This window comes from Marmota monax, unplaced genomic scaffold (assembly GCF_021218885.2).
Source record: "Marmota monax isolate L192 unplaced genomic scaffold, Marmota_monax_Labrador192_F-V1.1 WCK01_AAM20220418_F8-fsc00002, whole genome shotgun sequence".
NCBI lineage: Eukaryota > Metazoa > Chordata > Mammalia > Rodentia > Sciuridae > Marmota > Marmota monax.
In genome coordinates this window covers 14476976-14503981 of record NW_026693571.1, presented here as the reverse complement: position 1 = coordinate 14503981, position 27006 = coordinate 14476976, and positions in this window count along the sequence as shown.

Genomic DNA, 27006 nt, shown 5'->3' with positions numbered 1-27006 from the left:
GTGGTGAAATGCATGCTCCTGGGCTCCCTGTGGGAACAGACTGAATCTAGTCTGCAGTTGGGATCATACCATAGCTTCCTGTTCTGTCCTAACCTGCATCCCTTTGAGGTTCTGACCTAAGACCTGCAGTTCTTTTAATCCAATAAAGACAAAACTGAAATTTAGAGGTTATTAAAAAAATAACCTGGGTTAAAAATAAGGGAATATTTCACTTTATTGACAGTTTTTCTTTTTGGATTAGGAATCACTCATGTGTTTTTTTTCTATGAGTGTAGTTTAGATATTCATTTTGCAATATGTATGATTTTTATAGGGCCTGGGAGGGGAAAATTTCTTCCTTTTTGAAAGTTTTCATTTGTTTTATTGTTATTATGAAGTCATGCCTGGAGGAAGCGACAATGAAAGATCAGCTTCATCTTGTCCTGCCATTAGAATAAGCTACCTAAAAGACATGGCTGTTCTAGGCTGTCTCTCCACACTGAGTGGGTTAGAAAATTAAACACATTGTAACATAACTCAGACTCCTGCCCTTGTTCAAATTTGTAAAATAAGTAGTTTTTATATAAAACAGCTTTATGCTCTGTGATCTGTGGGGAATGCTTTGATTTATTCATGTAAATATTTTAAAATAAAAATTATGTATATTTACAGTGTATAATGTGATGTTTTGATATACATATGCATAGTGAAATGATTACTGCAATCAAGCTAATTAACATACCCACCTCCTCACACAGTTACTCTTTTTATGTTTGTGGACTTAAAGATTTATACTCTTAGCAAATTTCAAGTATACAACTCAGTACTATAAACCATGCTGTACATTAGATCTCTAGAATTTATTCATTCCACATAATGAAGCTTTACTCCATTAGACCAACTTCTCTTTTGCCACATCCCTCTCCCTTGGGAACTACCATTCCACTCTCTGCTTCTGAGAATTTGATGGTTTTAGATTCCATGTAAAATCGAGGTCATGTGGTATCTGTCCTTCTGTGTCTTACTTTACACAGCACAATGACCTGCAGGCCTGTGTTAAAAACCCCAGAATAGCACCCCCAGCTGATGGTTTGTCTTCTGTCAATAATTACCACACCTCTTTGAGAGCTCTTCAAGCTATTTGGCTCTGTCCTGGTTTGTGCCATTGGTTTTAAAGCCCAGCTTACCTGGCTCATGATTTTGAGGCAGTACAATTTTCTCAATGTTCATGTACAGTTAAAGTTATCATATTAGCCACAGGGAAAATTGAAATCGAAAATTGAAGTGATGGAAAAAAAACCAAGTTCCATTTTTACCAGAAGTAAATAGCAGATATATCAAAGACTTAAATATTAAAAAGAAAACAATTCAAAGACCTCTGTAGAATATGCAAATGAGTTCTTATTGCCAGATGGAAAAGAATTTTCAGAAGGAAATGAAAGAAATAACTAAGGTGATTCATGGGATTAACCACCCAGTAGTTAATGATTTCTTAACATTATAATCCTATAAACACAATTGAAATGGAAATTAGAAACTCAAAAATATTTGCAACAATGAATGACAAACTAAATAGCTCTCAAAACAAAGAAGCCTAAACCCTAAGACCTAATCAGAAAGATGGGAAACAAATATTAAACTCAGAAAAACATGCATTTTCAAAAGCCTAATTTCATTACCAGCATAAGATATGAAAATTAAAACAGTGGAGTATTATTTTTCACCCATCTAAGTAGAAAATATTTTTTAAAAGTAAGAGTGATGAAGCCAGTGAAAAATTCACTGCTAGTATGTGTATAAACTAATAAAATCTTTAAAAATAAATGTATATTATCCACAAGAATTCCAGCAAAGAAAACTATCAGGAACATTTATACAGATTTGTATCCAAAGATGATTTATTATTAGAGTATAAATTCTCACTGAGAGCACCAAAATTGCACCAATATCTGATAATCAAGAAACACATAAATAAATAAATTATGGTACATAACATGGTAGATTATTATGTATTCTTCAAAGATATCCTTTATAGATAAGAAAATGCTTACAAAAAAAAATCAGTAACAAGGGCTGGGTTTGTGGGTGAGTGGTAGAGCTCTTGCCCAGCATGTGGTAGGACCCGGACTTGATCCCCAGACCTGCAAAACAATAACAAAAGCAACAACCACAACAAAAGCCCAGGATAAAAAAAAATTTATATGAGGCATGAGATTACTTATGTAAAAAAAAGTGTGCACAGAAATAAGTTTTCAGAAACTATACCAAAAGGCTAATACTGTTTTTTCTATGATGAGGAAACATGGATAATTTTCTTCAAAAATATTGTCATTGCTGAGTATATTTCTGCTTCTTTCAATCTGGGGCACCTTAAGATCTTTTTGTATTCATTCTGTTTTCTCATGGTTAGCTAGCTCTAGTTCTAAAGGTTGAGCATCAACTAGAATACATGTTTAATAAAGAAGCATGAACATGGAGACAGAATTCTCTACAGTGAATGTTAAGGTAATGTTATGCAGTGTTAAAATGTGGAATATAGCTAGCTTATTTATAACTGTAAATCCATTGCCCAGAATTATACATAATTAGTGTAACTCTCGTGAAGTCATAGGTAAATATTAACTTTTGAAGTTTCCTTCCAGGCTACAACTCCTTCTCTGAAAATGATTTTAGGTGGTGTTGGGAGACCATTTGAAAATAGGTTGAAGTCCAAGTAATTGGATTCTTACTTGTGATGTATCATTCAAGTGAAGCTTAGCTGCCAGACTGTGGTTGGGAAAGACATTTATCATAGAGAAGAGAACTGTTTAGGACAGGGATTTAGGCCTGGGCTTCTTGACTAGCAGATAGTGGAAATTTAGCACCAGAGAATTTAGGATTTAGAAACTAAGAACTGGAATTAGTTCTATGAGACTTCTCCATTGTCTTTTCTGCTTGTTCTAGTCTCATCACACTTGTGATGTATCTCTTGTTGGACTTTCTCTGTTCCTAGGATTCACCATATTCTTGGGTCAGGGGTTTTTGCACTTTCTATTGGTCGTCCCTCTCTGCTTCTTCCTTTCCTGAATAGAGCACTAGAGTTTTAGTGGGGCACTTGGCTGCCCTGCAGAGTATTTAATTCCCAGCATCCTTTGCAGCATGGCTTTGGTGACTAGGTTCTAGACAAAGGAGGTGAGCAGCAGTGCTGTGTGCAGGCGGTGCTCATACGGGGGAGGATGGTACCCTCCACGTCCCCTCAAACAGGAGAGAAGAAATCTGAGTTCCTGGTTTCATGAAGCCAACAGATCAGATTGTTTATGATTAGATTGGTAGATGACTGAGAAATAAACTTTTATCTTAAGATACTGATAATTTAGCCATTGTTACAGTCAACCCTTATCTTTTTTCCCTCTCTATGCCTAGTAAATCCCTACTAATCACCTGAATTTCGAATTATTTACAAAGTGTTCCCTAACTTCAAAAATAGTTGGGTTTCTTCCTCCAACACTGATTACTTTGCCCATCTCATCACACTTGTATTTTTTGTTCCCTGATACTTTGCAAGTCCTCAGAGGAAGGAACTATGTCAATTTTGTACACCAAGACTGTGTGTATATTGTGGTTGAGGGTTATCAAGTTAGGGACTAGCCAGTGTGGAAGGGGAGGATATGGGAGAGAAGCAGTGAAGTAGGACTAAAGGAGCCAGTTTAACTTACCAGGAAAAGAGGCTAAGTTTGGGAGTCTGTGGACCATTGTCCCAGGCCAATATAGATCCTAGTTGGGGAAGGAAAGTGGCTTAATTTACTGTCCCCCTGAAAATGGCAGTAATGTCTAGGGATTCATATAGAGTGAATCTGAGATTGTAAGGGTCTAATTATATGTAAGTATTAGAGTTTTCATATGTGAAGCTGAGATTAAAAAAAATTCCTCATTGTGTTGTGATAAGCATTAAAAGAATAAGTTTAAGTAAACTACTTGGCACCATGTCAGTGACATAGTAACTACTCAATAAATTACGGTCATTATTATTGTTTGCTTAGGAAACCCATCTCATTCAATTTGCCGGCACATTTCTCTGATTAGGAAACAGGTTTTCTGCAATTAGTAAAATTAGAGTCTAGAACTAGATATCCTGGTTTTATTTCTCACCTCTGCCATTTTCTAGTGGTGTGACTGAGTCTCTTTTTCACATATGTAACTAGAGATAACGGTCCCTCTTATATATATTAAGATATATATATTATATATATAATATATTATATATATAATATATATATATAATGAAAATCACATGGAATGGTGTCTACCTCCTCATATGTGTTCAATCAATATTAGTTAATTCTAATTGTTAGAAATATTTTTTTTCCTTCTTTGACATTTTGACTAAACTGCAGGTATACAAGAGCGATGACAGTTATAGATTTATTTGCTGACTTGAGGATTTTCTTTCAAAATTGTGAAAAGACCAAAAAAAAATACACACTTATTATTTTGCTGAATTCTTCAGATTAATATTCAATGAACATCAAGTAGTACATATAGAGCTCATGATTCACAGGGGTGAGTCCCCAAGAAGCCCATGAGAATGACACTCAGGACTTTAAAATATGTTACATCCAGGGGTAGAAGATAGAGGGACGATGATCTTGTAGGCCAAACAGACAGCCATCTACCACAGTGCCTAGAAATAGAATGGTTACTTTGTCTTACTGCCTAAACGTGACTAGTGATTCGTTTGTGACTCTAAATGTGACTCTTTTTTTAAAAAATTTTTATTGTTGGTTGTTCAAAACATTACATAGTTCTTGATATATCATATTTCACACTTTGATTCAAGTGGGTTATGAACTCCCATTTTTACCCCGTATACAGATTGCAGAATCACATCAGTTACACATCCATTGATTTACATATTGCCATACTAGTGTCTGTTGTATTCTGCTGCCTTTCCTATCCTCTACTATCCCCCCTCCCCTCCCCTCCCTTCCCCTCTTCTCTCTCTACCCCCTCTACTGTAATTCATTTCTCCCCCTTGTATTTTTTTCCCTTTCCCCTCACTTCCTCTTGTATGTAATTTTGTATAACCCTGAGGGTCTCCTTCCATTTCCACGCAATTTCCCTTCTCTCTCCCTTTCCCTCCCACCTCTCATCCCTGTTTAATGTTAATCTTCTTCTCATGCTCTTCGTCCCTACTCTGTTCTTAGTTACTCTCCTTATATCAAAGAAGACATTTGGCATTTGTTTTTTAGGGATTGGCTAACTTCACTTAGCATAATCTGCTCTAATGCCATCCATTTCCCTGCAAATTCTATGATTTTGTCATTTTTTAATGCAGAGTAATACTCCATTGTGTATAAATGCCACATTTTTTTTATCCATTCGTCTATTGAAGGGCATCTGGGTTGGTTCCACAGTCTTGCTATTGTGAATTGTGCTGCTATGAACATCGATGTAGCAGTGTCCCTGTAGCATGCTCTTTTTAGGTCTTTAGGGAATAGACCGAGAAGGGGAATAGCTGGGTCAAATGGTGGTTCCATTCCCAGCTTTCCAAGAAATCTCCATACTGCTTTCCAAATTGGCTGCACCAATTTGCAGTCCCACCAGCAATGTACAAGTGTACCCTTTTCCCCACATCCTCTCTAGCACTTGTTGTTGTTTGACTTCATAATGGCTGCCAATCTTACTGGAGTGAGACGGTGTCTTAGGGTGGTTTTGATTTGCATTTCTCTGACAGCTAGAGATGGTGAGCATTTTTTCATGTACTTGTTGATTGACTTTATGTCCTCCTCTGAGAAGTGTCTGTTCAGGTCCTTGGCCTTTTTGTTGATTGGGTTATTTGTTATCTTATTGTCTAATTTTTTGAGTTCTTTGTATACTCTGGATATTAGGGCTCTATCTGAAGTGTGAGGAGTAAAGATTTGTTCCCAGGATGTAGGCTCCCTATTTACCTCTCTTATTGTTTCTTTTGCTGAGAAAAAACTTTTTAGTTTGAGTAAGTCCCATTTGTTGATTCTAGTTATTAACTTTTGTGCTATGGGTGTCCTATTGAGGAATTTGGAGCCCGACCCCACAGTATGTAGATCGTAGCCAACTTTTTCTTCTATCAGACGGCGCGTCTCTGATTTGATATCAAGCTCCTTGATCCATTTTGAATTCACTTTTGTGCATGGTGAGAGAAAGGGATTCAGTTTCATTTTGTTGCATATGGATTTCCAGTTTTCCCAGCACCATTTGTTGAAGATGCTATCCTTCCTCCATTGCATGCTTTTAGCCCCTTTATCAAATATAAGATAGTTGTAGTTTTGTGGATTGGTTTCTGTGTCCTCTATTCTGTACCATTGGTCCACCCGCCTGTTTTGGTACCAGTACCATGCTGTTTTTGTTACTATTGCTCTGTAGTATAGTTTGAAGTCTGGTATCGCTATACCGCCTGATTCACACTTCCTGCTTAGCATTGTTTTTGCTATTCTGGGTCTTTTATTTTTCCATATGAATTTCATGATTGCTTTCTCTATTTCTACAAGAAATGCCGTTGGGATTTTGATTGGCATTGCATTAAACCTATAGAGAACTTTTGGTAATATCGCCATTTTGATGATGTTAGTTCTGCCTATCCATGAACAGGGTATATTTTTCCATCTTCTAAGATCTTCTTCTATTTCTCTCTTTAGGGTTCTGTAGTTTTCATTGTATAAGTCTTTCACCTCTTTTGTTAGGTTGATTCCCAAGTATTTTATTTTTTTTGAGGCTATTGTGAATGGAGTGGTTGTCCTCATTTCCATTTCAGAGGATTTGTCGCTGATATACAGGAATGCCTTTGATTTATGCGTGTTGATTTTATATCCTGCCACTTTGCTGAATTCATTTATTATCTCTAATAGTTTCTTTGTAGACCCTTTTGGGTCTGCTAGGTATAGAATCATGTAATCTGCAAATAGTGATAATTTAAGTTCTTCTTTTCCTATTTTGATGCCTTTAATTTCTTTCGTCTGTCTAATTGCTCTGGTCAGTGTTTTGAGAACTATGTTGAACAGAAGTGGTGAGAGAGGGCATCCCTGTCTTGTTCCAGATTTTAGAGGGAATGCCTTCAATTTTTCTCCATTCAGAATGATGCTAGCCTGAGGCTTAGCATAGATTGCTTTTACAATATTGAGGTATGTTCCTGTTATCCCTAGTTTTTCTAGAGTTTTGAACATAAAGGGATGCTGTACTTTGTTGAATGCTTTTTCTGCATCTATCGAGATGATCATATGGTTCTTATTTTTAAGTCTATTGATGTGGTGAATAACATTTATTGATTTCCGTATATTGAACCAGCCTTGCATCCCAGGGATGAATCCTACTTGATCATGGTGCACAATTTTTTTGATATGTTTTTGTATCCGATTCGCCAGAATTTTATTGAGGATTTTTTCATCTAGGTTCATTAGAGATATTGGTCTGTAGTTTTCTTTCTTTGAAGTGTCTTATAGAAGATAGTGAAGGCATCAATAAATTTCTTAAGTCATATGATCTGCCCAGATTGAGTCAGGAGGATATAGACAACCTAAACAGACCAATATCAATTGAGGAAATAGAAGAAACCATCAAAAGACTACCAACTAAGAAAGCCCAGGACCGGATGGGTATACAGCAGAGTTTTACAAAACCTTTAAAGAGGAACTAATACCAATATTTTGCAAGCTACTTCAGGAAATAGAAAAAGAGGGAGAACTTCCAAAGTCATTCTATGAGGCCAACATCACCCTGATTCCTAAACTAGACAAAGACACTTCAAATAAAGAAAACTAAATGTGACTCTTGGATGACTCTAAATGTGCCATTGTTTAAAATTGCTCACTGACTGGGAAACATGATCAGAGAAGTCAGACAATGGGACCAAGGAGGAGAAAATTGGGACAGACATCTGAGAGGAGCTGCATTGAGTAAGGAGGGGAGAGAGAGAGAGAGAGAGAGAGAGAGAGAGAGAGAGAGAGAGAGAATGAGAATGAATCACAACTTGGGGAAGTATATGGAGAAAGTATCTGCATCAATTATTGCCAAGCCATTTGAGCAATTCAGCCTAAGAACTAGACACATTTGATGGTAGGCAGAATTTAGACTTCAGCGAGTGTGGTTCGACAGGAATGATAAAGTAGACTGTGCTATCTGATACAGGGCTGGAGTGCAGGGCAGAGTCTATCTCATTGCTCTGATGTGTCAGGAAAGACAATCAAGGGCACTTAAGGAATCCAAGAATAAGAAGAAACAGTTGAGAACCTGGCCACCTCATGTAGTCTTTTTTTCCCTAAATTTTATTTTTATTGGTTCTTTTTAGTTATAAATGACAATCATAATTATAAAAGCATGTAATATAATTGTTCTAATTCAGTCCCTGTCCTTTTTCATTCCCTCTTCTCTTCCTCCCCCTTTCCCTTCTCCTTACTCTAATGATATCTCTTCTATTTACTTACATATTGTTTTGAAATTAGTGTCTTGTGGATGTACATGATGGTGAGAGTACCTGTGGTATATTCACATATGTACATAGGAAAATTAGGTCAGATTCATTCCACTGTCTTTCCCTATCCCATCCCTCTTCTCTCCTCTTCATTCACCTTTGTCTACTCTACTGATTTCTATTTTTTTATTCCCTCCACTTATTTTGAATGAGCTTCCATACATCAGAGTAAATATTCTATCTTTAACTTTTTTGGATTTGTTTAATTCACTTAGCAGGATAGTCTCCAGTTCCATCTATTTACCAGCAAATGCTATAATACCATTATTCTTTATGGCTGAGTAATATTCCATTGTATGTATGTATATATGTATATATGTATCTATATATCTATATATGTATATACATTTTCTTTATATATACATTTATTTATATATACACTTTCTTTATTCATTCATATGTTGAAGGACTCCTGGGTTGGCTCCTATAAGTTGGCAATTGTGAATTGTGCTGCTACAAGCATTGATGTGGATGTGTCACTGTGGTGTGCTGATTTTAAATCTTTTGGATATATCCCAAGGAGGGGGATAGCTGGGTCATATGGTGGTTTCATGATCTAGATTTCCATACTATTTTCCAGAATGATTGTACAAATTTGCAGTCCTACCAGCAATGTATGAGTGTAGCTTTCCCCCCACATCCTTGCCAATACTTATTGTTATTTTATTCTTGGTAACTGTTATTCTGAAGTGAGATGAAATCTCAGTATAGTTTTAATTTGCATTTCCCTGGTTGCTAGAGATGTTGAACATGTTTGCATATATTTGTTGACTGTATTTCTTTTGAGAAGTACCTGTTCAGTTCTTTTATCCATTTATTGTTTGGGTTATTTGCTTTTCTGGTGTTTTTGAGCTCTTTGCATATTTTGGATAGTAATGCCTGATATGAGGTGCAGTTGGCAAAGATCTTATTCTTTGGGCTGTCTCTCATGCTCTGATTCTTTCCTTTGCTGTGCAGAAGCTTTTAAAATCTGTTAGTAAAGTGCTTAGAGTATGGAGTAGTGAGGATTATTTCTAAACCCCATTGAATCATGAGGGACCTTTACATCCAGTGTAATTGATACACTGGTAAAAAGAAGTAGTATTTGGGTTGTGGCTTAGTGGTAGAATGCTTGCCTAGAATACGTGAGACCCTGCGTTCAATCCCCAGTGCCACATTAAAAAAAATAATAATAAATAAACAAAATAAATGTATTATGTCCAACTACAACTAAAAATATTATAAAGTAAAAGAAGTAAAAAGAAGCATGTGGAATCCCACAGATATTTGGTGTCTTGGTTGTCGTAACACAGAAAAGATTAATTCCTATGTCTGCTATACCTATACCAACCACCTTCTGATACATGCTTTACAAGTCAATTCCAGTGGTCTACTTTTTTATAAAGTCTTTCCCAATACCCACCTTTTCACAAAATGCCAGAAAGAATAGCTTCTTTCTCTGTGCTTCAGAGAAGTACTACTCTAGTGAAGTAAGAACTGACTGACACAGGTACTCCAAACATCAAAAAATCAAATTACCAGCACAGCAACTACAGATTAAATCATATTATTGGCTACCTACTCATATTGCATAATTCTTTAACATTTCCACATATTATTAAAAGTTCTGTGAAACAAAACATGTTTATTGAACATGTTATAGATCATGCACCCTATTGAGTGATACACATAGAGATTAATGGCTCGATTCTTCTCTGTTGGAGTTCACAGTAGGGAAAAGACAGATATGTAAAAAGATTATTAGAATATGATGAGACAAGTGTTCTAACTAACAGAGCAAGTCTTTGTATTTATTTGTTTGTTTTTTGTTTGAATCTAGGTCTCACTATGTTGCCCACGTGGCTTTGAACTCCTGGGCAATCTTTCTGCTTCAGTCTCACAAGTAGTTGGGGATACAGGTGTGTGTCACAGCACTTGGCTCTTCATACTTATTTGTGAAGCACAGAAGAAGCAGCTATTCTTTCTGGCATTTTGTGAGACGGTGGGTATTGGGAAAGACTTTATAAAGAGTAGACCACTGGAATTGACTTGTAAAGCATGCATCAGAAGATGGTTGGTATAAATGTAGCAGACATAGGAATTAAATATGGAAGATCTTTAGGACATCAGGAAAGTGGTTATACAGAGACAGTGTCTACCACCTCCCAGTAGTCCACTTAGTTATGAAACTATCAGTGAACTAATCCATTGGTTAAATCAAAGGCTTCATGATTCAGTCCCTTCCCCAAAGCCCTACCTGTGAACATTGCTATATTGAGGACCAAGCCTTCCACATATGAGACATTGGGTGATATTCTGCATACAAACTATGACAAGACCTATAATGGAACCTGTAGCGTTCCTCATGACTAAAACACTCTGGGTCACTCCAGGGGAACTGGGCTGCACGAAATAACCACACAAGAGACAGAGATACCTTTTATCTTGGGGTCCTGTGATTGCTCCTCTGACCTTAAGGGTCCGCAGAAAGAGAGAGGGTGAGTGCTTGCTGAACCCTTTTATTGAGGAGAAGCTATTCAAATGAAGCAAAGGGTCAGGTTTGGGGGGGGGTTGAGTCTAGCTATGTGATGTCTGCTGTCAGCAGGGTGACTGACATCTAGGAAGGCCACACCCAAAGGCAGAGCAAGAGAAAGAGACACACAAAGGGCGTTTCCATGGAACATTCTATCCCAAACAAGGCAAAGGGGTAGTATCACAAAAAAAATAGGTGAGTATAGCTCAATCCATGAGGTGACAGGCCTACGTCTGAAGATGCATCCTCAACCTCCAGGACCGAGTCAATGTCCAGGTCACTACGAGATGCAGTGATGGTCAAAGCCTCTCTGCTCAGGGAAGGAGAATGTGAAATCATTCAGAGTGGCTCTCCACAGGAATCATTCTTGTGAAATCTCTGACAGGATATCTTCTCAAAACTGAAATTCTGCTTCCTGGACTAGCTTCTATACAATCTCTCTGCCAAACACCTGGCTTAGCTCTGTGGACATCCTCTACTGGTCATACAAATAAAAATGACTACATAGCTTCAGATTAGAAGCGGCTCCACCCAGTGAAAGGGGGAATTGCCTTGAAGTCTACTATCTCACCTTTGGAATCCCATTTTTGTCTCTATTATTTTCTACTGCTGTATAACTTTGGGTTTCCTATCTAACTTCAATTACACTTTTACCAGTTTACGTACCTTATACCAATATTTGTTTGAATTTTGTACTAGAAATAACTTGATTTTATTTCATAAGAAATTTTACTTAGATGGCTTCAATTTTGTATCTGACAATTTTTTCTGTCTCTATAAAAACTAACCCTTGTTATTACAGATGAATGTAAATAATATCATTGAATAAGCAGTTTTTTTTAATAAAACAAGCTTAAAACATAATTTAATGACTAGAGCTTAAATATAAACAAATTATTATTTTTAAATTTTAAATAATTTTGTTGCATAGTTTTCATACCAAAATATTCACCAGTATGATTCACGGAATTTTAGAAATGGAACCATTACAACAGCCATCCTCACAATTTTAGAATATTTTTATTATTGCAAAAAGATCTCATGTATGTTTGGATAATCTTGGCATCTTGTAGAAAATCAATTGAATGTAAATGGAAAAGTTTATTCCTGGAGTCCTGATTATATTTCATCATTATGTATATCTATTCTCATCCCAGCATCCCATAGTTTGGGTTCCAATAGCTTTTTAGTAAGTTTTGAAGTCAGAAAGTATTATTTCTCTACTTAGTTCTCCATTTTCAAATCTGTTTTGAGTGTTCTGGGTTTACTTACAATTCCATGTGAATATCAGTATCAACTTATAAGCTTTTTGTCAATAAAAACAGCTGAAATTTTGATAGAAATCACATTAAATTTGTAGATCAATTTGAAATACTATTGTCTTAGTATTAATTCTTGCAATTCACAAACAATAAATGGTTTTTTATTCATTTCAAATGTTCTAAATCCAACTAAAAAAATCTGTCCTTGCTTCTTAAGAGTGTTTTCTAATACACACAAGAAATGGGTAACAGCTGTTGCTGTTGGGGAGAAACTTAGGTAGATATGTAATAGAAAGGAGAACTTACATTTTGTGCCTTTTTGTACTTTTTGAATTTTGTACTGTGTCCCTGTAGAGGTGAATAAAAATTGAATTTACTCAAAATTTGCTTCTAGTTTCTTGAGGTGCTGTAAGGTGCACAGATATGAGTAGGTCCTTAGGCCAGATTCATGCAATTAGTTTCTCTTCTGCTCCCATCTCCACACCTGGGGCTGTCTTGTTTCTTCTTCTTAGCATCTGTCTAGTGTCTCTTCTTCATCTTGATGCACAATTTAATATATTTTAACTCTATTCTTCCCAATATTTTAATACATATTGACTATTTTGCTTTTTTAAAATTTAAATCAGTACTTATTACCAAGGATAGATTGTCCTATGCTTCCTCTTCCATTTTTGGTTATATCCAGCTCCTGCCTCATCCTAATGAGCTCTAAGATAACGACAATTTTACCTTAGTTTTATAAGCTGAAACCTTGTTAGAAAGATGGTATTTCACATTTTATTACTCTCTGAATCATTAGCCTAGATTTTATATTTCTTACTTCTATGTCTCAAATCTTGTATTTTTTCTTTTGCTAATGTATTAGTTTTAAGTAGACAAACACCAATAGAGAACATTTTCTGTTGTAATTAAATTCCTGCCCAACAGTGACTTAATTATTTAAGATGTTTAATTATTTCACATAATCAAGAAGTCTCAAGACAAGTGATCCGAGGGTTGTTGTGAGGAAGGGCCCCCTCCTTCTTCTAGCTAAGGCTGTTCCCTACCTGTTGGCTGTTTTCCCTGGAAACTTCTTGTCTCTCGGTTAAGATGTGGCTGCCAAAACCTCATGCTAGATCTTTTATACAAGAGCATTAAAGGCAGGAGGAAAACACTGAATGGAAGAAGGAGTCTTCCTTTCATAAGAGAGAACAATAATTCTAGGATCTTCCTTATTCCCTTGGTCAAAACTGGAACATTGGGCACATTTGTGCAAAGAAGACTGGGAAGGGATTATTGGGCAGTAGGTGCTAGGATTGACATAAATATAGTTGAAAAATAATGCCTTTTTCTTGGTCTAGGGAAATTGTTTCTAGAACAGAATTATATTTTTATTAAATGAGGGGAGAAGGTCTTTTGAGAGGATCATTGCATTGGGTTTGCCACTAAGTAATACAAACTCATAATAACTCTGCTTTAAACTGAAAAACAAGAAATGTTCATATTTCCTGTAAAAGTTCAAAGCAGGCAGTACAAGGGGTCACTTTCTTTCTGGATTCCACTTTGCCATTCCTAGAGAATGGGCTTCATCTCCATGGTACAAAACAATGAGGAGCACATCTTTATTCTAAGAAGTAGAAAGAGAAAGGGACGAAGTGAAGAAGGGGCCCTGTGGGCATGTCCTGTCTGTCATTTAAGTAAGGTTCCTGGAAGCTGTTTCTATTCTGTTTTCCAATATTTAGTTATGTGGCCACATGCAGCTGTGAGAAATCCTGAGAAATGTTCCCTTGGCGATGGGTGGCTATGTGTCTAGTAAAAAATTAGTGCCTATTGAAATAGAAACCGCAAAGTAAGTAAGTGAAGTAATGCCAGAGGACTGCTTAGTAGTCTCTGTCATTCATGAAATAAAGGAACATTCAATATCATGGTTGTAAAAAGGCATCACCCTGAATATATGTACTTGTTTTCTTTTTATGTAAGAAGAATCGTTTTAAGGCATGTGAAAGCTATGGGAAGTCATACCTTTCAATTGTTTAATTTATGCCTAAATTTTTTCCATAATTTAGGGTTTTGGTTGATGCTAATAAAAAAAATTACTGAACAGCACTGGATTTTCCTATGGCAGACATTTAAAAGAAAAGTTTGGGATGTTACCTTTTTGGACATGAATTGAAATCTTATCATTTCCAAAATAATATGTGCAAAGAAGAACTGGAAGATATCTCAAGGGTCTTAGTCAACAGTACTCAGTGTTACTATTCTAAGCAAGCTTGTGCAAAATTCTGTCATCATGGTGTAAACTGTTGGATAGAGAAGCATTTTTTATTTAAAGTTTCTTTTTTTTAATTTCCTTTCTAAATGACTGTTAAACATCATGTATTAAGATTTTATTGAACAGATTTGTGTATGAAAAGAAAAGCCGTAGTAATCTCTTTTATTGTATTTTTTTGAAATTGCTTGAATACAGATTAAATTTATATCCAGGCTTAGAGATGAAAAGCAAGCTAGTAATATAATTGTTCTTTGTCTGGTTTGGTTATGTAGCCTACTTCAGGAAGCTCAAATGTGAGCACTTCAATATTTCTAGCAGAAAACAAAATATTTCTCCTTGTTCACATAAATAATACCACTCCAGTGCATCTTTATTAATCCTCGATCTGTGAAATGAAGTTTTAAAGTCTACTAGGCATTCCATAATTCAAATAGTTGCTCTAGTAGAAAGAGACAAAATAACTGTTTTATTACTAAAAGACCACATGTCTACACACAATCTGTTTTCAATTTCTCTGTCATTGCTTCCTTAGTGGAATGCGTGCATTTCAGAGATAAAGTAGTGTAATTTTATGATTTCTGTCTGCCAGTCATCACTCTGAGTGGTACAGTGACCAGCTGTCTGCAGATCCATGATTGAAGGTTGGCTTCTGAATGCCACATGCTGTCTTCTTCCTAATACTATATAAATCATATTCTTTATGAAATCCCCTTATCACTTTATTATTCCACGTTGCCGAGCATCTGATGACCACTGAGAGGAGAATTTGTTTTACATATTTGCACTATGTTTAAATAGGCCTGGATTTTAGTAATGTCACAGATGTTGTGGCATAAATAAGAAGGTCACATGGATGGTGATAAAATTTGGACTCTGCTTTCAACTGGGAATTTTGGAGATTGTCTCTGTGCCATTGTTCAATATGAGTTTATCAGCTGTTTTTCCCTTAAAGTCTTTTACTGAGTCATACTCAATTAATTGTTTATGTTCTACTGTGTGCAGTACATTGTTCTGGGTGCTTTGAGAGATACCGCTGAACAGTAAGACAGGATTTTACTCTATTCATTCATCCCAACTTTTGAAGTAATTGTGTGGGGACAGAGTAGACATTTCCTTTTTTTTTGTCCCCCTACCCCTATTGCTTGTAACTAAAGTTACTGTTATGAAGCTTAAAACTATAATATATTTAATGAGTAGCAAAGAAAGTAAAATAAAAAATTTGGAATAGACATTAATGCTTTTAGAATGAACTAGAGATTTTGGGAAAAGTAGATTTGTTTAACTTGAAATATCTAAGCATCTTTACAACTTATGTAATGGAATACTGGACCAGGATGAGGAGACTAGAAGTTTCAAAGGAGTGAAGAGATATATTTGGGAGGATTTGGTCAGTGAGAAAGAACAAGTAGACAAGCAGATATAGTCAAGATGTTCTTTCTTATTTTGAAAGGTACAGACTGTGATTCCTCTTTCTATCCACTTGGGATTATCTAGTTGGTATTAAATAAATTACATAGAACTTACATTAATAGCATTATGATTTAATTTTTAAAACATAGTAGTAATGTACCTAAATCTTTTCTTTTCTTTGACTAAAAGAGCTATAGGTAGAAGACCCGGAAAGTATCTATTTAAAATTTGCCATTTGCTTTAGTTCATAATGGATTTGAATAACACTTGGTCAGATACTCAGAGGTTTTTTTTTCCTTTATTCTAGGGATTGAACCACCCAGGGGTGCTTCACTACTTTGCCACATCCCCAGCCCTTTTTTTCTGTGAGTCTCACTGAGTTGCTTAGGGCCTTGATAAGTTGCTAAGGCTGGCTTTGAACTTGCAATCCTCCTGCCTCAGCCTTCAGAGCCACTGAGATTATAGATGTGGGCTACTGTGCCTGGCTCAAAGAGATTTTTTTGTGATTTATTCTCGACATATAATTCTGAGGAATAATAATACATTGATATAGTATTTTTTACTTATTTTCAAAGAACTTCACTCATAATTTCATTTATAAAGGATAGAAGACACATCAATATCTTACCAGGTAACCCATCACTTAATTATGATCTGGAGGTTATAGTAATTTTCCTTAAGGAATGTTCAAGCTATCATTCACAAAAAGTGAAATACTGGGTTGATCAATTGCATTTTATATCCTATTGAGTCAAGAACTATTGAAGTCATCTAAGCAATATTCTCTGTCTTATATTTTTATGCATTTTTGTTTTGTTTTTAAATTTCAGGCTGCATTGCTTCTTTAGGCTAGAATTATCCTCTGTGCTTGAAGTAAAGACATTATTTTCTAGTGTTTGCCTGAAGAGCTTGTTCAGCCCCCATTCATTTGCACTTAAAACTATTTAGAGCTTAGGAGCTCAAAGATGCAAATGCAGTAAATAAATGCCTTTCAAAACCCAGCTTTGTCTTAGAAGCTAACTTGTTGAGAAAATGCTTACAGCAATGGCATGACATTACTCAGCTCTGTGAGGTGCTAGCTGGGAGGCTATAATGTCATTGCTTGAAAGGCTATATTTGTTTATAAGTGGACATATACAAGTAGCTAGGGGCTGAAATTTTGTGCAAACATCTACTTGCATAGGTCTCTTGGTTGGCCTACTTTTGTATCTATGAGCAGGTTTTCTTGGCATGAGGGCCACTAAACTGATGATAAACAAAACTGTGACTATTCAATAGAATATATAATTACTAGTGACCATATTTGGCTTTTGTCAGGTTTAATTAGTTTGCAGAATAAATTAGTAGTGCTTTGAAAATCTTATAAAATAAAATAATTTACACCAATACTAATTAATTTCTCTTTTCCAAAGAACAAAATTACGTGATGGCTAGTCAAGTTGAATTTTTATATTTAAAAACACAGCTACACACACATACACAAACATACAGTTAATATGTGCATATGTTTATTTCTGAATGATCTCCAGGGAGCCAGAGCCCATGCTGCACATTGTCAAGCAGAGAACCCTAACTGGACAGTAGTCTACCTGTGAGTTTGAAAATGGGAGCAAAATGTGAGGATCTGGAAAGAAAAATAAAGTGCAGACTTGAACATTGGTAGGAGTATTTTCCTATATTTTTTCTTAATCGGATTAGAATGTTGAAGACTTTGAGAGAGAATTTATTTAGGAGAAGGCACTCCTATTTTCCTAATTAGGAAGTTTTAGAAATAACACTTTAGGATTTTGTTAATAAAAATGTCATTTTAAGCCCTGTAGTCTTTCCTGCATCATTGAGATTCAAGGACAAATTCCACAACTAGTGAATCAGAAAGTGTGGCCTTTCCTGAGAAGCAATTATATAAGAGGGAGGAGATTTGGTTAATTACCTGGCTGGAATTCTGTGGACATAGTCTTGGAAGGCCCTGCATGATAGAAACCTGAACTGCTTGCTCAGATCTTAGAACTGTTTTAATTCAAAACCAATTTCCTTGGGTGAATAGTAAGAAATTATTATAACAATTCTTATAACAATTTCAGAAGGAATGAAATGGAGGAAGGAAGTGGGTCATCAAATGAAAGGCAAACAGTTTGATTAAAAAACAAATCCACATACGACATTAGTCCCTCCATAGAGGGTAGGGGTGGTTGTGAAAAGGGGCTAAGAAGAAGAGAAATGTTAGTGAGTCTAATTTTTATTTTTCAATATATATTTTTAAATTTCCTCAAATTGTTATCCTCTTTCATTTTCAAATGAAGTAAATTGATAGATGGAGGTAGATGAGCTATTTTAAAAATTCATTCATTCATTAATTCTGGGGGTTGAACCCAGGGCAGCTTTATCACTGAGCTATATCCCCAGTCCTCTTTCTTTTTTCTTTTGAGACAGGGTCTCATTAAGTTTCTGAGACTGGATTTGAACTTGTGATCTTCCTGCCTCAGCCTCCTGAGTTGCTGGGATCATAGGTGTGTGCCACTAAGCCCAGTTAGATGAACTATTTTAAAGACGTTGTAATATAATCACCAAATGAAAACATTCTTCAGTTTGGAGACTTTAAGGATTCATGAAGCATTTTCCTCCTAATAATCTTGATGCTGCTTTGATCCATTATTGAGGCTCTGAGAGGGTTGCATTACCCCACCGAGGATTAAAAAATGCCTCTTGACTGTATTACCTCCTGAACACCACTAGATAACTTAAAGGAGTTACAATCCTGAGGTTCATTTGCAATGAAAACCTTCATTAGCATTTGAATTTTGTTGAGAAGATGAAGCTGTCATCCTTTTTCTTTTCTCTTGTTGAGAGCAAACTGGCTGGGTACAAGTGCCCTCTGAATATTCTGGAGGACTCCCCATTTTCCTACTATTTCCTCACTCTGTTCCTTGTTGTGGCAACAGCTGTATCTATATTCAGTGTTTAGAATTTAACTGCCTGCTTCTCGAATCATTGTGTAATTGCTGCTCTGCCTAAGCATTCTGGCAGAATACAGGAAGGGAGAGTCAGATTCAGAGAAGACACTTTCCCATAGATCCATCTGCCACTTTCATGAACTCTCAGAGCTGTTTTTCTTGCAGCTGATTTCTCAATGAGTTCTCCATTTAAAGCAATCCTGAAAATGTCCAAGGGTACATGAGTGAAATGAAGTTTTTTTTTTCTCCATAAAATGATATTTTCTGGAAGTAGATAATATGAGTAGATAGTATGAGATATTATTTCAGGATGTTATTAAAAGCAAGCATTGCTTTAATAGAACCATTTTTTAAAAATTAAGTAGTACCTTTCCAATTAATCTGACAGAACTGCAAATCCAAATTAAAATTTATAGTTCAGAATATTCTAAATATGGAAGATAAATATGAAAGAGTCTAGATATGAAAGATAATATTGCTTGTCTTCCCCTGTATGCATTTTTTATTTCTGTACTCTAGCCAGGTACTGTAATCTCTCATCTGGTTTCCTAGTTCTTGTGAAGGTATTTCTGTGAGTAGATAATTGTTCAAGCTGATGTTTCTGCCAGGGAACAAGCACTAGAAATTCCTATTCTGCCATCACTTTTAATGTTTTTATTATTGCATTATAATTATACACAAAACAGGGCTCAATATGACATATTTATATCTGCATGGAATGTAATTTGCTCTGTTACAGTCCTCAGTACCAGCTTGCTGTCATTACTTGAGAGGCCCTGGATGCCTTTATAGTCTTTAAAAGACCTTGGTAAGAAATGTTGATTAAAATATTAATAAATTAATGATGAAAGAGAAGCAGTTATAATGAGATGAAAACAAGATGCTATCAATGTGCTAAAGAACTGTTTATTGTTAGCAGATTTGGGGTTTCTGGAAGTTATAGCTTTGGTTCAAAGACTTACTACCAGAACACTGGTCTCAGACTACAAGGGTGCAGAGGATTTGGGGAATTGGCCTGTCTTCTGTGCTGAAGGAGATGGCTCCTTCAAAGGATGGATTTAAAAAATTTTGTTGACCTGAGAACACAGACTTTGCTTCCCTTCAGAACAGAACAGTGTGGTGAGCATCTGACAGAAGTCTGTATTAGCACAACTCATTTTCTGACCCTGGCTGATCCTTCCTATCTGACATAAGTATTTCATTGAATCTAAGACATCAGTTGGTTCTAAGATATAATATATAAGAGAAAAAGATGACATAAAGCCAAGACTCCAAGATTCAGAAAAGATGACATGAGGGCAATAAAAGACTAGCCCCAGCATCTGAAGATCCTATGCTGCATCTCTAGTTTAGAGACAATGTGCATCTTGCAATAGAAGAAATGCAGAATTTCTAACCTCCCGCTCAGTAACCAAAGACTGGCCTTTCCTAGCTGGGGAGGTCTAACTCTCATCAAAGCCTCAAATAAGCGATAGACTTGTTACGAATGAAGTTGTTCCGGAAAGGTAGAAATTCTGGAATGTGTTTTGTAGGGAATGTTGTCATGTTTAGGCTGGCTATGGGATGGACAATGGAGTCAAGGATGACTCCAGTTTTTGGCCTAAGGAGCCTGAGCAACAAAGTTGCCATTGATTGTGACTAGAAGTATTTTTGGGAAGAGCAGTTAGAGCGGAAAATTAGGGGGTCAGTTTGGGTGTGTTAAATCTGAGACACCTGTTTGATAGTCAAGTGGGAATTTTTGTTCTTCAGGAAGATCTTGCAGAATGGCTAATATGTAGAGAATGAGGTTTATCATCCCCATTAGTCTTATATTTATCACATTTTACACATTTGGTGAGTATGACACTAGATACCTTCTATCATAAATACAGGATATAAGGGACTGTCTTGTTGCGATGGCTTTGTCAATAAGAGCGAGTCATGAATATTGATTATGCAAATCTTTTATCTCATTTTATTGGCCATGATATCAATTTCCATGAAACACACCCACACAACAGTCCTCCATTATTTCCAATTAGTGGTAGTTGGCTAATCTAACTAGTATAGTCTTTCCTTGGATACCACTTTAATTTATTTGTATCAAGTATTCTAAAGCATAATAAATTATTAAAGTTATTTATTTCTACATATTTTTTGCTTTCTTTAAATTCTGCTCTATATTTAACTATGTGAGTACATATTAATAATTTGTTAATATTTTTATGTTACATAAACAATTTTTTAGAATTATTGGATTGGCTCATATATCCTTATATGTTTTTCTGTTATTTGGGCCTAAAGACAGTATTGAAACATCAGCTGTCTTTTTTTGGCTTCCTTAGTGGAGAATCTGATTTGTAGACTTAGTTACGAGGGAACAATAAAAGACTAGCCCCAGGCTTTGAGGTCAAAGAAAATATTTTGAAATAGACAAATGACAAAATATTATCTTTGTAATCTGGTAAAAATGTTAGAGCTCATTCTACATTATGATTTCTCAATGCAAGGACGAGAAAGGAGAGAATTTATTAGTGATATAACATTTTCTAAACCTCTAATTATGTGTCCATAAACTTTTTAAAGATTACCCATTAGCCCTTAATTAAATTCTAGTCTGACAACAGAATTCCTTAATTTATTAGAATTCTTGAATTTGCATGAATTTTGCATTTTATAATTTGTTGTGTTCTCAAGATTCTTTTCACCAGTTCTACTTATAATAAAATACATCATTGCTCTTTATGTATTTCCCTTTCTCATAGCTCTAACAACTCATCTTTGTAACCATACAAAGTAAAAGTTGAGGAGTAAAATGACATAAGTATATTAAACAAGGAATATTGGAGGGGACTAATAGTTCAGACAGGATTTGGTCTTTGAATCTTTTGTTGGAGTGAAAATGGTAACATTTTAAAGAAATCGTTTGTAAGTTTTTGAGATAGTATCTTGCTAAGTTGCTGAATTGTGAGGCTATTCTTGAAATTGCAGTTCCCCTGCCTCAGCCTCCAGAGTCATGCAGATCACAGGCATGCACCACTAAGCCTGGCGGAAAACATTTTTTTTTTTTTTAAGGATCAAATAATAAATATCTACACTTAGGTCATACGGTCTATGTTGAAATTACTCATCTTTGCCAGTGTAGCACAAAACCAGTCATAGAGAATCCGTAAACTAGTGGGCTGCATTCCATTGAAACTTTATTTACTGTGGGAGTTCTGTGTTTGGGATTGGGGTCTCTGATAAACTTTGTGATTGTGGAACTAGGAAGTTTCTGTGCAAAGACATAGAATGCCCAGATGCTAGGATATACCTGGCTACTGGGAAACTCCTGTGCAAAAGCACAGGCTGCCCAGCTGCCATAGCAATGTTCTTCACAAGTTTACCCTGTTTCCCAGGCTTGGAATGCCCTGCAGTTTCCCCTCCTTGAAGCTACTAAGATAACTAAGCAGGTGCAATATCTGGTCTCCTTAGCAATGTCCTTGGAAAGAAGGGACTCTGTGTTTGTACTAACTTGGACCTCATCTCAGTTAGCTAGCACTCAGTGTTAAAGAAATACAAATTAGAATGTAGTCATGGTAACGGTGGCATGGAACTTTTTTTGAGTTAATAAAACTCCGCAGGAGGGAGGAATGGACACTTAACTTCTACTACTCTTCTCTCCACTCCGCTCTCCTATGTCTGCCCACTTCCACCCCGTCTATGTCTGTTCTTTTGTTTGTCTCTTGGCGGGTTTTCAGTCACAGGTATTCTTTACAATATACAAAGCAGATATGGGGCTGAATTTTAGCCAATGGACAGTAGTTTGCCAACCCCTCTGTTAGAGGCCAGGTGCTTCACGTTGATGAACAAGTTTTCAGGATTTATTTAGAAAATTATCATTACTGTCCATTTTCCATCTATTATCAATGCATTGTTTATATATTCTTAAAATGATTATTTTTATAGTTATTTTAACTATCTTGTATCTTGGGTAACTCATTCCATGAGTGTGTTTTCTCTGTGGAAACCACTTTGGGACCTTCTCGTCTGCCACCCACGCAGATGAGACAAACTGGGTTTAAACCGGCTGGCTGCAACATTAAGCTAAGGAGAAGGCAGTGGAAAATTACACAATACAGAGAGTAGTTCTTCAATCGAGGGTGGGGCGGCTCTCCGACCTTAAAGGTCCTGCTTCCACACTGGAAGGAGAGTGCTGGAAGAGTGTGAGCCCCTGTTTCCTTTATTTTATAGTGGGGACATCAGAGGCAGGGATAAGGTTTCAAGGGTGGAGTCTTGCTTGGTGCTGTCTGTTGGTCAGCAGATTGATTGACATCTTGGTGAGTCACACCCATCTCAGGTGCTGTGTGGGATCTTAGGCAGAGCTGGGTGGGGGGGCACACCTGCATCATCCCTGACAGGGAGTTTGCAGTGCTAGACTTGTCCCCTCATATGACTACTGTGGGCAATAGCCAACACACACAGCTCATGACAGGACCTCTTTTTCCTTATTCATTTTATCAAACACTTATGAAGAACTTACATGCTGTATGCCAGGTGCTATATTAAACATTAAATTACAATGTCATGAACATGCAGATCTCTTCTCTTGAAGACCCCATAATTTAGTGTTTTATACCAAAGTAGTTGCTGTCTAATGTACTGGTGTGATAACTATCATGACAGGAGAACTACTAAAGTGTTTAGGGATTAAAGGGCATATCAAGGAGGGCTTTCTACTGCTCTCTTAGCCATCTTAGTGATAGCTAAGCTAAGAGACAAACAGGAGGTAAGATTCATCCCTCTGAGGATGTGGAGAGCAATGTTTTGTGAGGGGAAAGGCCCACAGTTCTTGAAGTCAGAGGACATGAGAGTAGAGAGAGTCAAATGGACGCTGTGCTTTACCAGCAGTGCCTACTAACTGTAATATCATGGCATCCTGTGGTTTTCTAATCTCTTCTTCATTTTGATCACTGCTATGTTTTGAATAAGTGTCCACAATGGCTCATGTATTATAGAGGCTTTGTAAGGTGTTTAAAGTCTTCCAGGTCTAATCCCCTCTCATAATTCTTCCATTTTAGTGTTTTGCCAGCCATTTTCACTTGTATATTTGCATTTTCCTGTGAACATTAGTAACAAAACGTGTAGTTACAAAAATAAATAAATAAATAAATAAATAAATAAATAAATAAATAAATAAATAAATAAAACCCTCTCTTTTTGTTATTTTTACTGAGATCACATTAAATTTATAGATTAATTTAGGGAGAACTGACATCTTGATGTTGTAGTCATATACAAGAACAGAGATGTTTGTCCAGTTATTAATACTTATTTTGTGTCTTTCTGAAGGTTTTAACGTGTGTGTTTTTTTGTGTGTAGGGTGTTAGCCAATTCTTTTTAAGTTTATTCCTATTAATTTTTAAATTTATTGTATATCCATATTTTAAATTTTATTATATCTTTAACTGGTTATTATTGGTATACATTAAATACATAAAAATTATTTATTTTTTGCCTGTTAATTTCATATTTTGTTACCGTACTAAATTATTTTTTCTCTTTTTATATTAGTTTTATCATTAATTTTTCTAGTGTTTTCCAGGCAGAGAGTGCCTTGCTGTTGGTCAATAGACATAATTTTTCTTCCTTTAAAACTTTTGAGCTCTATTGCATTATTAAATAGTAGTAGATATGATGGCATTCTTGTCCTGTCTCTGATTTATATAATAATCCATTTAGATTCCAATATTACATAAGATATTAACCTTAGGATCATCTAATGAATACTTAATTACTTTAAGGGTCTATTGAATAATTTCAGTTTTCTTGAATGCTTTTTTATTAGAAATGGGTATTGAGTTTTGCCAAGACCCTTTTCAATATTTACAGAGAAAATAATATGGATTTATTTCTTGGATCAAATAATTTGTTAAATTACCTTAATAGATTTTTTTCTATTGATCTATCCTCCTATTGTTAGTTTAAATTTAATTTGACCATGGTATATTATTTTCATAATGGAATGTCAGAGTCTCTTTGCTAAATATTTTATTTAGTACATTTTCATTGGCATTCAAAAGGGATATTAATTTGTAGTTTTCGGTCTGCATGTGGTAAATTGATAGGTGTCAAAGTTACAACTACTTCCTTCACATAATGAGGATATTTCCTTAGTTTTCTGTGCTCTGAAACAATTTATATAGTATTGGGAATATATAGGCTCCAAAGGTTTGATAAAATTTATCTAATCCTTTTTGGTTTGCTTTTTTGTGGAATAGCTCCTTGGTAATTTCATTATTTCTTCTAAGGAAACACAGAGATGTGTTCTGATTATGCTTTCTATCTTCATTGAAGTCAGTTTTGATAAACTGTATTTTCTAGAAAATTTATTACATCTGGATTTTCATATTTATTTGCAGAGAGGTCTACAAAATGTGTGCTTTGGTTTTTAAAGATCCTATGTATCAATAACTATTTTCCCCATTATTTCTCTTTTTGAATATGTGTATTTCTCCTTATTATCTTGACAAAATTAATGTTTTAGTATTTTCAGAGACTTTTTAAAAAGAATCAGATGGTTGCTCTCTTCTCTGTGAGTATCCCCTCTCTCTCTCTTTCACACCTGTTTCTTTCCCTTCTGATAAACTTTGCTGCATTTTCACTTAAAAAAAAGAGAGAGAGAAACAGCCAGAGTGTTTAAAGAACGGTTATATCAAAAAGGCTAAAGATAACAAGTTTTGGCAACGATGTGGAGAAAAGGAACTCTTATACTTTGTTGATGGGAATGTAAATTAGTGTAGTCATTGTGGAGAATGGTATGAGTAGTTCTCAAAAACAAAAAGAGAACACACATATGACCTGGTGATCCCACTACTGGGTATATAACCAAAGAAGATGTAGTCAACATGTTGAAGATCCATGTGCCTTTCCTTGTTTATGTCAGCACTATTCACAATACTGAGATATTGAATCAACCTAAGTGTCCATCAGTGATGAATAGGTAAAGAAAACATAGTACAGAGGCACAATGGAGTACCATTCAACCATAATAAGGATGCAGTTTGGCATTTGTGACAATATGCATGGAACTCAAGGATGTTGTGCTAAATGAAATAACCCAGGTATGGAAAGATAGATACTACATGATCTCAACCATAGGTGGCATATAAAAATTTTATCTCATAAAATTTATGAGTATAGTAGTTATTACTAGAACACTGGAGAAAGCAGGGTAGAAGGAGGGATGGGGAAATGCTAGTCAATTTGTACAATACAGTTACATAAGATAAATAAGTTCAGGTGTTCTTTTGCAGGATGACTATAAATTATTTAAATATATAGTATTTTTTTTAAGGCTAGAGAAAAGAATTTTGTATATTTTCAGTTCAAAGAAACAGATTCTCTCCTGAGCTCATCTCTTCCTTGTAATAGCAGTTGTCCTATGATGGCAGCCAACACACGCTAGTAATTTTATTCTTCATAGTCACTGTTCACCATGTACACAGCTCATTGTCTTTCAGCCTCTGACATCAGTCTGCTCATCAACCAACATTCAACTGCTCAGCTAATGACATATTTACTGATTCATTAAGGCAACATCTCATTTCAAAATACAAATTACTATATTAGTCAGAATAGGCTGTGGAAAAAAAATCCATGTGAAAACTTCAGTGGTACAACATGCTATTTCTCACTCACAAATCAGTTTAGTTGATTTAGTCTTTTTTTATTGGTTGTTCAAAACATTACAAAGCTCTTGACATATCATATTTCATACATTAGATTCAAGTGGGTTATGAACTCCCATTTTTACCCCAAATACAGATTGCAGAATCACATCGGTTACACATCCACATTTTTACATAATGCCCTATTAGTAACTGATGTATTCTGCTACCTTTCCTATCCTCTACTATCCCCCATCCCCTCCCCTCCCATCTTCTCTCTCTACCCCATCTACTGTAATTCATTTCTCTCCTTGTTTATTTTCCCATTCCCTTCACAACCTCTTATATGTAATTTTGTATAACAATGAGGGTCTCCTTCCATTTCCATGCAATTTCCCTTTTCTCTCCCTTTCCCTCCCACCTCATGTCTCTGTTTAATGTTAATCTTTTCCTCCTGCTCTTCCTCCCTGCTCTGTTCTTAGTTGCTCTCATTATATCAAAGAAGACATTTGGCATTTGTTTTTTAAGGATTGG